The sequence below is a fragment of the Macaca thibetana genome, chromosome 3 (assembly GCF_024542745.1).
Source record: "Macaca thibetana thibetana isolate TM-01 chromosome 3, ASM2454274v1, whole genome shotgun sequence".
NCBI lineage: Eukaryota > Metazoa > Chordata > Mammalia > Primates > Cercopithecidae > Macaca > Macaca thibetana.
This window is the reverse complement of record NC_065580.1, coordinates 10,547,666-10,563,507: the sequence shown is the minus strand read 5'-3', so window position 1 is coordinate 10,563,507 and position 15,842 is coordinate 10,547,666. Positions and strand designations below refer to the sequence as shown.

Genomic DNA, 15,842 nt, shown 5'->3' with positions numbered 1-15,842 from the left:
GTGAGGCATCTAAATGTATACCAAGTAAATGTGAATTCCAGTTAAAAGCCCAAGTCCTCTGTTCTTCAGCAATTCCCAAGGCCAGTCAATAGCAACTGCACTGCAGTATGTTCAGAAAGCATCAAGTACCAAAAAGATTGGTCATGACTGCTTCGTGAATGTGATCCAACAGGTAGAGAGAGAATGTCATAAAGTCCCTTGAGAAAAGAAAATCTGCACCATAAAAGTTCTTAACAAATTTTAAAAAGATGAGTCAGCAAGTTGAGGGTTTAACATCTCCAACAAAAGGTTTTGGCCACAATATGCTGACTTCCTTTCTCTGTGCTACCAACAATAAACTGTGTACATACAGGTGTTCCAGGAGGATAGCAACTTTATTTTGTACAAATAAAAGTCCTTCATATCCATGGGTTCTGCATGCACAGATTCAACTGGCCTCAGATCAAAAACAGTGAAAAAAATTGAAATTAACAATGCAAAAATATACAAATTTTTAAAAGTGTATAAGTGCTTCTCAATTTATGATGGAATTGGTTACATGCTGATAAACACATCATAAATTGAAAATATTGTAAGCAAAAGTGAGTTTTCCACTTAAGATATTTTTTATTTACCCTAAGCTTATCCAGGTCATAGCCCCATCCTAAGTCAAGAAGTGTACTGAATATGTATCACTTTTACATCATCATAAAATCAAGAAACCATAAGCCAAACCATCATAAATCAGGGACCTTCTGTAAAACTACTATATACATAGTATTTACATTGTATCAGGTATTATAAGTAATCTAGAGATTATTTAAATTATATGGGAGGATGTGCCTAGGTTATATGCAAATATGTACCATTTTATATAAGGGACTTGAGCATCCATGGATTTTGGTATCTACAGGGAGTCCTGGAACCAATTCCCCACGGATACTGAGGGACAACTGTATTTGTTTCATTAATGGGTGTGGGGGAGCAGAGAAGGGTAGGAGAGGAAGTTATAGGAAACTCACAGTCTTCGCAACTGGCAGACGAGGAGTTTGTCTCTGGTGCCTATGCCACCAGGGCCCTGAGTTTCAAGCAGGAAGTTATACTGAAGAAAATATGTCTAGTTTTACACTAGTTATGACATGGTATAACAGACAATAAAGTATAGAAAAGAGGAAATAACTGTGCTATTTTTCAAGAAGGGGTTTATGTCCTCCCAAAGGAACTTAGGTACAAAAGCTAACTCTTTAAAGAAAGTATTATGTGATAACCATTAGCATGTGTTTACCTTTTTTTGGTCACTTTGAAAACCATGAATTCAGTAAAACCTGGGCTGAATAATCCCTGCACCTGAAGACTGTTCTACCAGCAACCCCCTCTTGTTCAAACACACCCAACATACTACAGAGGACCACAGCTCAAAGCAGTTTTGCCACAAAAAATGCAAGTTTTCTTTTCTCATAATGTTTTCATGATCTTTCAATTCATCTTACTTCATCTTCTGGATAGATGGTAAGTAAATAAGTCTCTAGGGACAGGAACTAAACTCTATGCCAAGTCTTCACCAAAAGAAAGAAACAAATAGCTTATCTTTTTAAGTTCTCTGACCTAACACGAGAAAGTCATTTCTTTTAAAAATATAAATGTAAAATTATAAGATTTAAATTAAAACCTGGCAGATGAAACTCAGAAATGAACTTATTTTGTATTCACAAATTGAAAAGTGGAAGATAAAATTCTTAAGTCTAGGAAGGCTAAAATGGGATACAGGGGCAACATTTTAAGTCATGAAAGATGTAAAGAGGGAAAGTGCAAGCTTGCTCCCTAAGACCTCAGGGCTAGAAGCAACTTTTGAAGCCAGAAAGAGGGCACATTTAGGATAAATAAAAGAAAGAAACACTCCAAAGAGCACCTAGTGTGATTTGTTGCAGGTTAAAAAAATTAAATACAGACCTTTTTATACATAAATATATATATAAGTATGCATATATCTTCCCAAAATGGCTGAGATTATTTCAATAATTACCCTACCATATGGATTTCAAAGGGGAATCAAGACTATGGAATTCACTTAATAAATATTTACAGAATATCTTCTACATGCCTGGCACCATTTAAGACTCCAGGAATTGACTAGAAAACAAGACAGGCACATCCCTTCCAGTTAAAATTTCAGTTAATAGGAACAGAAAACCAAATACCACATATCTTCACTCATAAGTAGGAGCTAAATGATGAGAACACATGGACACACAGAGGGGAACAACACACACTGGCTACCTTTAGAGGGTGGAGAGTGGGAGGAGGGAGAGGATCAGGAAAAATAACTAACGGGAACTAGGTTTAATACCTGGGTGATGAAATAATCTGTACAACAAACCTCCATGACGCAAGTTTATCGATGTAACAAACCTGCACATGTACCCCTGAACTTAAAATGTAAGTTAAAAGGATTTGCTGGCAAGATGGCCGAATAGGAACAGCTCCGGTCTGCAGCTCCCAGCAAGATCAAAGCAGAAGACAGGTGATTTCTCCATTTCCAACTGAGGTACCTGGTTCATCTCATTGGAACTGGTTGGACAGTGGGTGCAGCCCACAGAGGGAGTAGGGTGTGGTGTCACCAAACCTGGGAAGCACAAGGGGTAGGGGATCTCCCCAACCTGGGAAGCACAAGGGGTAGGGGATCTCCCCCAGCCAAGGGAAGCCGTGAGAGACTCTACTGGGAGGAACGGTGCACTCCAGCCCAGATACTATGCTTTTCCCACGATCTTCGCAACTGGCAGACCAGGAGATTCCCTCTGGTGCCTACGCCACCAGCGCCCTGAGTTTCAAGCACAAAACTGGGTGATCGTTTGGGCAGGGACCAAACTAGCTGCAGTTTTGTTTTGGTTTGGTTTGGTTTGGTTTTCATACCCCAGTGGCACCTGGAACACCAGCAAGAGAGAACCATTGACTCCCCTGGAAACGGGGCTGAAGTCAAGGAACCAAGTAGTCTGGCTCGACAGGTTCCACCCCCATGGAACCCAGCAAGCTACGATCCACTGGCTTGAAATTTTCGCTGCTAACATATCGGTCTAAGGTCAACCTGGGATGCTCGAGCTTGGTGGTGGGAGGGGCATCCGCCACTGCTGAAGCTCAAGTAGGCAGTTTTACCTTCACAGTGTAAACAAATCCGCAGAAAGTTCAAACTGGGCGGAGCCCACTACAGCTGAGCAAGGCTGTTGCAGCCAGACTGCCTAATTCCTTCTCTCTGGGCAGGGCATCTCTGAATAAAAGGCAGCAGCCCTAGTCAGGGACTTACAGATAAAACCCCCATCTCCCTGGAACAGAGCACCTGGGAGAAGGGGCAGCAGTGGGCACAGCTTCAGCAGACTTAAATGTCCCTGCCTGACAGCTCTGAAGAGAGTAGTGGATCTCCCAGCACAGCATTCGAGCTCTGCTAAGGGACAGGCTGCCTCCTCAAGTGGGTCCCTGACACCCGTGTATCCTGACTGGGAGACACCTCCCAGTAGGGGCCGACAGACACCGCATACAGGAGAGCTCTGGCTGGCATTTGCCGGGTGCCCCTCTGGGACGAAGCTTCCAGAGGAAGGAACAGGCAGCAATCTTTGCTGTTCTGCAGCCTCCACTGGTGATACCCAGGCAAACAGGGTTTGGAGTGGACCTCCAGCAAACTCCAGCAGACCTGCAGCAGAGGGGCCTGACTGCTAGAAAAAAAACTAACAAACAGAAAGGAATAGTATCAACATCAACAAAAAGGATGTCCACTCAAGAGACCCCATCGAAGGTCACCAACATCAAAGACCAAAGGTAGATAAATCCTCGAAGATGGGAAGAAACCAGCACAAAAAGGCTGAAAATTCAAAAAACGAGAACGCCTCTTCTGCTCCAAAGGTTCACAACTCCTCACCAGCAAAGGAGCAAAAGTGGACGGAGAATGAGTTTAACGAATTGACAGAAGTAGGCTTCAGAAGGTGGGCAACAACAAACTCCTCCAAACTAAAGGAGAATGTTCTAACCCAATGCGAGAAAGCTAAGAACCTTGAAAAAAGGTTAGACAAATTGCTAACTAAAACAACCAGTTTAGAAAGAACAGAAATGACCTGATAGAGCTGAAAAACACAAGAATTTCGTGAAGCATACACAAGTATCAACAGCCGAATCGATCAAGTAAAAGAAAGAATATCGCCAGGCGCGGTGGCTCACGCCTGTAATCCCAGCACTTTGGGAGGCCGAGGCGGGCGGATCACAAGGTCAGGAGATCGAGACCACGGTGAAACCCCGTCTCTACTAAAAATACAAAAAAAAATTAGCCGGGCGCGGTTGTGAGTGCCTGTAGTCCCAGCTACTCGGGAGGCTGAGGCAGGAGAATGGCATGAACCCGGGAGGCAGAGCTTGCAGTGAGCCGAGATCGCGCCACTGCACTCCAGCCTGGGCGACAGAGCGAGACTCCGTCTCAAAAAAAAAAAAAAAAAAAAAAAAAAAAAGAAAGAATATCAGAGATTGAAGATTAACTCAATAAAAAAACGTGAGAAGACAAGACGAGAGAAAAAAGTGAGAAGAAATGAACAAAGCCTCCAAGAAATACGGGACTATGTGAAAACACCAAATCTACATTTGATTGGTGTACCTGAAAGTGACAGGGAGAATGGAACCAAGTTGGAAAATACTCTTCAGGATATTATCCAGGAGAATTTCCCCAACCTAGTAAGGCAGGCCAACATTCAAATTCAGGAAATACAGAGACCACCACAAAGATACTCCTCGAGAAAAGCAACCCCAAGACTCATATCTTCAGATTCACCAAGGTTGAAATGAAGGAAAAAATGTTAAGGGCAGCCAGAGAAAAAGATCAGGTTACCCACAAAGAGAAGACCACCAGACTAACAGCGGATCTCTTGGCAGAAACCCTACAGGCCAGAAGTGAGTGAGGGCCAATATTCAACATTCTTAAAAGAATTTTCAACCCAGAATTTCATATCGAGCCAAACTAAGCTTTGTAAGCAAAGGAAAAATAAAATCCTTTACAGACAAGCAAATGCTGACAGATTTTGTCACCACCAGGCCTGTCTTACAAGAGCTCCTGAAGGAAGCACTAAACATGGAAACAAACAACCAGTACTAGCAGTTTTGAAGCGTTTTTCGTGTCTCTATCTCCTTCAGTTCTGCTCTGACCTTAGTTATGTCTTCTGCTAGCTTTTGAATTTGTTTGCTCTTGCTTCTGTAGTTTTTTTTTTTTTTTTTTTTTTTTTTTTTTTTTTTTTTTTTTTGAGACAGAGTCTCGAATTGCAAAGACCATCTATGCAATGAAGAAACTGCATCAACTAACAGGCAAAATAACCAGCTGGAATCATAATGACAGGATCAAATTCACACATAACAATATTAACCTTAAATGTAAATGGGCTAAATGCCCCAATTAAAAGACACAGACTGGCAAATAGGATAAAGAGTCAAGACCCATGTGTGGGCCAGGCGCGGTGGCTCACGTCTGTAATCTCAGCACTTTGGGAAGTCAAGGTGGGCAGATCACGAGGTCAGGAGATTGAGACCATCCTGGCTAACATGGTGAAACCCCATCTCTACTAAAAAATACAAAAACAAAAAAAATTAGCTGTGTATGGTGGCGGGTGCCTGTAGTCCCAGCTACTCAGGAGGCTGAGGCAGGAGAATGGCATAAACCCGGGAGGCAGAGCTAGCAGTGAGCCGAGATCATGCCACTGCACTCCAGCCTGGGTGACAGAGCAAGACTCCATCTCAAAAAAAAAAAAAAAAAAAAAAAAAAAAAAGACCCATCAGTATGCTGTATTCAGGAGACCCATCTCATGTGCAAAGACAAACATAGGCTCAAAATAAAGGGACAGATGAATACTTACCAAGCACATGGAAAGCAAAAAAGCAGGAGTTGCAATCCAAGTCTCTGATAAAACAGACTTTAAACCAACAAAGATCAAAAGAGACAAGGCCATTACATAACGGTAAATGGATCAATGCAACAAGAAGAGCTAACTATCCTACATATATATGCACCCAATACAGGAGCACCCAGATTCATAAAGCAAGTTTTTAGAAACCTACAAAGATACTTAAACTCCCACACAATAATATTGGGAGACTTTAACACCCCACTGTCAATATTAGATCAACAAGACAGAAAATTAATAAGGATATCCAGGACTTGAACCCAGCTCTGGACCAAGCGGGCCTAATAGACATCTACAGAACTCTCCACTCCAAAACAGAATATACATTCTTCTCAGCACCACGTCGCACTTATTCTAAAATTGACCACACAATTGGAAGTAAAACACTCCTCAGCAAATGCAAAAGAATGGAACTGATAACAGTCTCTCAGACCACAGTGCAATCAAATGAGAACTCAGGATTAAGAAAGTTACTCAAAACTACACAATGACATGGTAACTGAACAACCTGCTCCTGAATGACTACTGAGTAAATAACGAAATGAAGGCAGAAATAAAGATGTTCTTTGAAACCAATGAGAACAAAGACACAATGTACCAGAATCTCTGGGACACATTTATAAAGCAGTGTATAGAGGGAAATTTATAGCACTAAATGGCCACAAGAGAAAGCAGGAAAGATCTAAAATTGACACCCTAACATCACAATTAAAAGAACTAGAGAAGGCCGGACACAGTGGCTCACACCTGTAATTGCAGCACTTAGGGAGGCCAAAGCAGGTGGATTACCTGAGGTCTCGAGTTCAAGACCAGCCTGGCCAACATGGTGAAACCCCATCCCTACTAAAAATACAAAAGTTAGCCGGGCATGGTGGCACACACCTGTAATCCCAGCAACTCAGGAGTCTGAGGCAGGAGAATTACGTGAGCCTAGGAGGCTGAGGTTGCAGTGAGCCAAGATTGTGCCACTGCACTCCAGCCTGGCCAACAGAGCGAGACTCTGTCTCAAAAAATAAAAAATAAAAAAATAAAAAAAAAACTAGAGAAGCAAGAGCAAACAAATTCAAAAGCTAGCAGAAGACACAACTAAGGTCAGAGCAGAACTGAAGGAGATAAAGACACAAAAAACCCTTCAAAACATACGAATCCAGGAGCTGGCTTTTTGAAAAGATCAGTAAAATAGACCACTAGCCAGACTAATAAAGAAGAAAAGAAAGGCCGGGCACGGTGGCTCACACCTGTAATCCCAGCACTTTGGGAGGCTGAGGTGGGCAGATCACAAGGTCAGGAGATCGAGACCATCCTGGCTAACACGGTGAAACCCCGTCTCTACTAAAAATACAAAAAATTAGCCGGGCGTGGTGGCAGGCACCTGTAGTCCCAGCTACTCGGGAGGCTGAGGCAGGAGAATGGCATGAAACCGGGAGGCGGAGTTTGCAGTGAGCCGAGATGGCACCACTGCACTCCAGCCTGGGCGACAGAGCAAGACTCCGTCTCAAAAAAAAAAAAAGAAGAAGAAGAATAAAAGAGAGAAGAATCAAATAGACACAATAAACAATGATAAAGGGGGTATCACCACCGATCCCACAGGAATACTAACTACCATCAGAGAATACTATAAACACTTCTATGCAAATTAGCTAGAAAATCTACAAGAAATGGATAAATTCCGGGACACACACACCCTCCCAAGACTAAACCAGGAAGAAGTTGAATTCCTGAATAGACCCATAACAAGTTCTGAAATTAAGGAAGTAATTAATAGCCTACCAACCAAAAAAGTCCAAGACGAAATGGATTCACAGATGAATTCTACCAGAGGTACAAAGAGTTTCCTTCTGAAACTATTTCAAACAGGAAAAGAAGGAATCCTCCCTAACTCATTTTACGAGGCCAGCATCATCCTGATACCAAAACCTGGCAGAGACACAACAAAGAGAGAGAAAATTTCAGGCCAATATCCCTGATGAACATCAATGCAAAAATCCTCAATAAAATACAGGCAAACCGAATCCAGCAGTACATCAAAAAGCTTATCCGCCACGATCAAGTCTGCTTCATCCCTGGGATGCAAGGCTGGTTCAACATATGTAAATCAATAGACATAATCCATCACATAAACAGAACCAATGATAAAAACCATATGATTATCTCAATAGCTGCAGAAAAGGCCTTTGACAAAATTCAACAGCGCTTCACGCTAAAAACTCTCAATAAACTAGGTATTCATGAAACGTATCTCAAAATAATAAGAGCTATTTACGACAAACCCACAGCCAATATCATACTGAATGGGCAAAAACTGGAAGCATTCCCTTTGAAAACTAGCACAAATCAAGGATGCCCTCTCTCATCACTCCTATTCAACACAGTATTGGAAGTTCTGGCTAGGGCAATCAGGCAAGAGAAAGAAAGAAAGGGTATTCAATTAGGAAAAGAGGAAGTCCAATTGTCTCTGTTTGCAGGTGACATGATTGTATATTTAGAAAACCCCATCATCTCGGCCCAAAATCTCCTTAAGCTGATAAGCAACTTCAGCAAAGTCTCAGGATACAAAATCAATATGCAAAACTCACAAGCATTACTATACACCAATAACAGACAAACAGAGAGCCAAATCATGAGTGAACTCTCATTCACAATTGCTACAAAGACAATAAAATACCTAGGAATACAACTTACAAGGGATGTGAAGGACCTCTTCAAGGAGAACTACAAACCACTGCTCAAGGAAATAAGAGACAACACAAACAAATGGAAAAATATTTCATGCTCATGGATAGGAAGAATCAATATTGTGAAAATGGCTATACTGCCCAAAGTAATTTATAGATTCAATGCTATCCCCATCAAGTTACCATTGACTTTCTTCATAGAAAGACTACTTTAAATTTCACGTGGAACCAAAAGGAGCCCACACAGCCAAACAATCCTAAGCAAAACGAACAAAGTGGCTGGGTGCAGTGGCTCACGCCTGTAATCCCAGCACTTTGGGAGGCCAAGGCAGGCAGATCACGAGGTCAGGAGTTCAAGACCAACCCGGCCAATATGGTGCAACCCCGTCCCTACTAAAAATACAAAAAGTAGCCAGGTGTGGTGGTGTGCGCCTGTAAGTGATCCCAGCTACTTGGGAGGCTGAAGTGGGAGAATGACTGGAACCCAGAAGGTGGAGGTTGCAGTGAGCCAAGATTGCACCACTGCACTCCAACCTGAAAGAGCAAGACTCCATCTCAAAAAAAAAAAAAAAAAAAAAAGAACAAAGCAGGAGGCATCATGCTACCTGACTTCAAACTATACTACAAGGCTACCGTAACCAAAACAGTATGGTACTGGTACCAAAACAGATATGTAGACCAATGGAACAGAACATAGGCCTCAGAAATAACACCAACCATCTAATCTTTGGCAAACCTGACAAAAACAAGCATTGGGGAAAGGTTTCCCTATTTAATAACTTGTATGGGGAAAACTGGCTAGCCATATGCAGGAAGCTGAAACTGGATCCCTTGTTTATACCTTATACAAAAATTAAGATGGATTAAAGACATAAACGTAAGACCTAAAACCTTAAAAACCCTAAAACAAAACCTAGGCAATACCATTTAGGACATCGGCATGGGCAAAGACTTCATAATTAAAACACCAAATGCAATGGCAACAAAAGCCAAAACAGACAAATGGGATCTAATTAAACTAAAGAGTTTCTGCACAGCAAAATAAACTACCATCACAGTGAACAGGCAACCTACAGAAAGGGAGAAAATTTTTGCAGTCTATCTGTCTGACAAAGGGCTAATATCCAGAATCTACAAAGAACTTAAATTTACAAGAAAAAAACAACACCATAAAAAAGTGGGCAAAGGATAAGAACAGACACTTCTCAGAAGAAGACATTTATGCAGCCAACAAACATGAAAAAAAGCTCATCATCACTGGTCATTAGAGAAATGCAAATAAAAACCACAATGCGATACCATCTCATGCCAGTTAGAATGGTGATCATTAAAAAGTCAGGAAACAACAGATGCTGGAGAGGATGTAGAGAAACAGGAACTCTTTTACACTGTTGGTGGGAGTGTAAATTAGTTCAACCATTGTGGAAGACAGTGTGGTGATTCCTCAAGGATCTAGAACTAGAAATACCATTTGGCCCAGAAATCCCATTACTAGGTATATACCCAAAGGATTATCAATCATTCTACTATAAAGACACATGCACACGTATGTTTACTGCAGCACTGTTCACAATAGCAAAGACTTAGAACCAACCCAAATGCCCATCAATGATAGACTGGATAAAGAAAATGTGGCATGTAAACACCATGGAATGCTATGGAGGCATAAAAAAGGATGAGTTCATGTCCTTTGCAGGGACATGGTCGAAGCTGGAAACTATCATTCTCAGCAAACTAACACAGGAACAGAAAACCAAACACCACATGTTCTCACTCATAAGTGGGAGTTAAACAATGAGAACACATGGACACAGGGGTGGGGGGAATCATACACTGGGGCCTGTCAGGGTTGGGGTCTGGGGGAGGGATAGCATTAGGAGAAATACCTAATGTAGATGACGGGTTGATGGGTGCAGCAAACCACCATGGCACATGTATACCTATGTAACAAACCTGCACATTCTACACATGTACCCCAGAACTTAATATATAATTATATATGTGTGTGTGTGTGTGTTTGTTAAAAAATAAAATAAAATTCTAGTTAAAAGTGCAGCTCCTCTGTTCTTCAGCAACCCCCAGGGCCAACCAAAAGGCAGTGTAGGCTGGGCGCAGTGGCTCACGTCTGTAATCCCAGCACTTTGGGAGCCTGAAGTGGGTGGATCACTTGATATAAGGAGTTTGAGACCAGCCTGGACAACATGGTGAAACCCCGTCTCCACCAAAAACAAACAAACAAAAAATTAGTCGGGCATGGTGTGGGCTCCTGTAATCCCAGCTACTCTGCTACTCTAGAGGCTGGGGCACAAGAATCACTTGAACCCAGGAAGCGGAGGTTGCAGTGAGCAAAGATCGCGCCACTGCACTCCAACCTGGGCGACAGAGTGAGACCCTGTCTCAAAAAAACAAAAAGGTCGGGGGTTAGTGTAGGAGCTGATTAAAATCAGCTTGGTTGAGGGGCACGAGTGAGGGAAGTCCATCCAGACTCCAATCTACAGGATCCCTGTTCTGCAGCAGGTCTCCCTCCTGCCTTGAACTCACCAGGAACTGCACCTGTCCTCCTGAGGGGTCATGGCTAACACCTCCAGAGGAAACTGAGCTCACAGAGGGAAAAGGAAACACCAGGCATTTGGGAAAGGCAACTGCTAGAAATGAAACACACTGAGCAGCCAGTACTTGAAATGGCATTAGGGGAGAGAAGAAAAAGTCTAAACAAGTGTAAAAATATCCTCCCAGAAGAAAAAATATTCAACAAAGCAAGAAACAGCAGTTGGAAAGAAGAATCAGATAAAACACTAAAAAATGTAGCTGAAAGAAACTCAAAAGATACAAAATGTGCACAGCTGAATAATTATTGTACAGTCTATAAGCGTTGGTGGAGAATGTGGGGATAATGAACTCCCTTTTACTCTCTGAGAGGGAAAGTAAATGGTTTATAACCATTGAGGAAATTCATATGGCAGTGTTAAGTAGAATTTTATATAGAGACACATATGTACACATAAACACACCCACATACACACACACACACACACACACGCATACATATGTTGCAACTTAATGAACCCACTGCTGGGTAAAAGTCATGTTTGAGGCTGCTCACCTCGGTGGTGAGTATAGCAGTGATTTGAATCTAAGTACAGCATCATGGTATTTTTCTTTTTCTTTTTTTTTTTTTTTTTGAGACAGACTCTTGCTCTGTCACCCAGGCTGGAGTGCAGTGGTGCAATCTCGGCTCACTGCAACCTCTACCTCCCGGGTTCAAGCCACCTCCTGCCTCAGCCTCCCAAGTAGCTGGGATTATAGGCAACCGCCACCACGCCCAGCTAATTTTTGTATTTTTAATAGAGATGGGGTTTCACCATATTGGTTAGGCTGGTCTCGAACTCCTGAACTCAGGTGATCCACTGGCCTCAGCCTCCCAAAGTGATGGAGTTACAGGCGTGAGCCACCATACCCAGCCGACATCATAGTTTTTCAAACTCTGCACTACCACTTACTAGCTTCTTGATCTTTTTTGGCTTTATTTCTTCTGTCAAATGGGGATAATAATGGAACTTACCACATGAGGTTATTGTAAAGATTAAATTAGTCAATACCTATAAAGTGTTTAGAACAGTGCCTGACATTGTAAGCGCTCCATAAATTATAGCTTTAAAAGAATCTTTTTTAATAAACAGAAACCCAACCCTAGGGTAATTCCTCAGAGAAATTCCTGCAAAGGTCCATAAGAGGAAAGGTATGAGGACACACATAGGATTGTCAGTGATAACCGGGAGTTGTAGACACCCAAGGTTTATGTAAAAATAAGCTGGACATGTGCTATGCAAAATCATACAGAGGTCAGAAGCCATTAGAAGTAATAGATACATACACAGAAATATTAAATCCTCTATCTTAAAAATACAGTACAAAGTGAATAAACCAAGCAACAAAAAGTCATAAAATAAATTGTTAAAAATTAAAAACATACATAGAACTATAGATACCTGAATAATTTATGACATGCATATGTACACATCATTCTGAAATATGTTATATATAAAATAAAATATTATAGTCATTATCTAGAAGGGAGAAGGAATGGGAGTGGGGTTGAGATATAAATAAAATAAAGCGAGAGACCTTGTATAGATTATTGATAAAATGCTATATTCTGAAGAGTATCATCAACTCGACTCCTAGCCCCTTAGGGGAACTGAGAGAGAGAGAGAGAGAGAGCGAGAGAGAGAGCGAGAGCGCGCACAAGACAGAATACAAGAGGCTGGTTGCAGGTAGCACAACTAAAACAGGAATGCAAAGGGTAGAGGCATGGATGTATGGTAGGAAATGTAACAGCTAATACAGTCAATCAATCAATCAATATTAGTAAATGGGCATAGACAATGTGAAAGGAGAGCTTGACAGCAGAGCATTTCTGTTCGTTTCAATGCAATAATGTTCCTCATATTACAGAACTGAAGCAAATTAAAGGACCAAGGTCAGAGGCTTTCCCTCCCATTCTGCAAAGTAACACACACCAAACCCTTTTCAAGGATGTGGAAGGGAAATGATGCCTCACTACCCCTGAATGCAGTTTCAGAGAAACTATCGCTACTCTGAACTGGCCTGAACATGACTTTGCTAGAGAGTTTGACTTCTAATTCATGGAGGGAATAACATACATTAAATGTGCAATAATTTTTTTAACTAGTGTTGACATGAGATTTAAGATTGCTGTATATATCTAGTTTATTACTTCTGACTTCTGCATGGTTGTCCACAGCCTTCTGCTGGCTTTTCTGAAGCTCGGCCAGGGCGCAGATGTCACCTATTATAAACCTCATTGTAAATTAAATGTTCCTGGTTAAATCACAGATCTTGCTAGAAGCACGCCCTGGGCTTTGTGAAAAATACAAGGAGTTGCTATAATGTATTTCTGAGTGATCAAGTTATAACTCCTCTAAATTAAATTTACAGAGCTCATTCGCTTTTATTCCAAGCAGTAACCATGGCATTCGTGTTAAATCATTACAAGTGCAGCAGATATATTGATTACTGCCAGGCCTGTCATTACGAATCTCAGTTTAAGCACTGCTGGAGCGAACTCTAAAGTTTAATTAGTATCCCCGTCTGGTGTTGTAAAACACAAGTCCGGACATATGGGAAAGAAAGATGAGTTAATGTGAATCATCTTGAAAACATGAAACCAGCAGACAGAGCAAAGCAGATAGCTAAACTCGTTCTGAATCAAAGTTACTTGCCTTGACGTCTGTGCTGCATTATGTAATTGGGTTGGGAGAAAATAGTCACTTAATCTTCTCAAGAAGACAACTATTTTCTGGGACAACGGAGGAGGAGGAGCAAATAGCAGTCATTGGGTCACGCGACAAAGTGACTCGGACACACGTGGATTGCTGCATTGGCCGTCTGCAGACACAGTCACGCACAGAAGCTCCGAGGGACGGGCCCCTGGAGAAACCAACCAGCTGTCCTCCATGCCACCAACTCTAAAAAGGGGTGAGGTTGACACCTCAGGTGTATCACAGGCATACTTTGGCACCCTACGCTCTTAAGTCTGTTACCAAAACACCAAGGGTTCAGTCTAGGTCCTGCTGTTCCCTGCACAGAAAGCCAATCGCTGAGATGATCATTCTTGCCAAGGAAGAAGACAATAATCAGGTGCTACAGCTGAGAAAATGAGAGATCAATCTCTCTGACCACTAAAATTAGTAGTTTATATAGAAGGGAAGAAATGTAAAAACGTACATAATTTCCTGGCCTCCTCCAGCCCAGCATCCTTCCCTCCACCTGGCCTCAGCAACTTCTTCCACAGGTTTTTTCCATAGCAGGGAAGAAATGTAACAATGTATGAGAAAACAGGAACTCCAGAGGAGTAAAGAAGCAATCATGATGAATAAGAGGCCTGGAGTCTCACTGGATGCAAAGATCTGGTCAGTTTCAGTTCTCTGATACTTTTTCAGAGGCCTGGGGGTCCTTTCCTAAGGAAGGAACTCAGATAAATACTAAGTTTCAAGCTTTAAGACCAAGAGGGTCAATTTCTATGTTAAATAAATAAATGAATGTCTGTGGAACTACTGGGTCAGTTTCAAGTCCTTCATAAATTAATCCACACTTTAAAAAATGTAATCGCATTTCCTGTTCTTACCACCTCTAGGACGGACTTCATGAGTACATCCCAAATTCCATTGGGAAACGGAATTTGCTTAGCTTTCACAGTGACCAGCCAGCACAAAGGGAGGGAAACTGGATGGCACCAAAGAATGTCCCACCAAAGTTCCATGCAGAATGCTCAGCCTGACATCTCCAGCCCCAGGTCCCCTCTCTGCCTCCCTCCCTCCTCTGCAGGTGCCATAACTCCAGGGTGCAGGGGATGTCCTCACCACGTCCTGATCCTCACTGTGGATCCGCTCAGTCAACTCCTCTCACCTGATCCATTCTCCCCGGACGCCCCCTGCTTCTCATCCTTTCAGCAGAGCCTTAGAAGCAACCCTCTAATCACTGAGCACTCTGTCAGTGTTCTCTGAGCCTGCCTGGCCCTTTGCTTGACGGCTTTTCCTCATTGTGACCACCTGTGCAGTATCTTCACTTCCCCAGCACCTGCAGCCTGGGACCAGGCAGGCTCTGCCCTTCACCTTTTCCAAACTTCCCATCTCCCACAGCCCTGCTTGCTCCTCCGTTGGAGCCCCAGCTATTAGTCTTCCTTGATGCTAACCAGGCCTGGGTAGAGTTTGCAGGACCCAGTCCAAAATGAACAAGTGGCTGACAGAAACAGGGGAGTCGGTCTCCCCTTCCCAGGGCCTGCCACCCAAACCCACACGGAAAGAGAACCAAAGGGACTGCAACCTCTGCACCCATGCACTTGGCACCTAGATAAGGGGATGAGCAAGAACCCTCAACCAGGTTCCTGTCAGCACACCAGGAAGAGCCAGCGTGGGGACGGGGTGGCCATCACCTACCCTCACCTGGAGATGCCACAGCCAGTGCACCTGGCTCCACTGTTTCCACGCCTGCACTCAGTCCCCGATGGGGCAGAGAGCGAGGGTGAAACACAGACACACAGACATCACCCCTCCATAACACACCCTGTCGCGGACTCGGGCTGAGGACAGCCAGGATCCTGGGGCGGGTGGGCAGGGGGAGCGAGTCAGACTCAGGCACAGGAGGCAGCTAAGAACAGTCCTTGAGAGGCCCTGGGAGGCAGACAGTGCAGGAACAGAGACTCTAAGCCCCAGGCATGCTCCACTGTCCATCTGACCTTCCTTGG

The 15,842-nt window shown here is 42.9% G+C and overlaps 1 long non-coding RNA gene across 3 annotated transcripts in view; it reads right to left on the bottom strand.

Moving 5' to 3' along the window:
* LOC126951730 (uncharacterized) overlaps positions 1-15,842 on the bottom strand; it is a 68,859-nt gene that overhangs the window by 45,109 nt on the left and 7,908 nt on the right. The gene's annotated exons all lie outside the window — the stretch shown is intronic.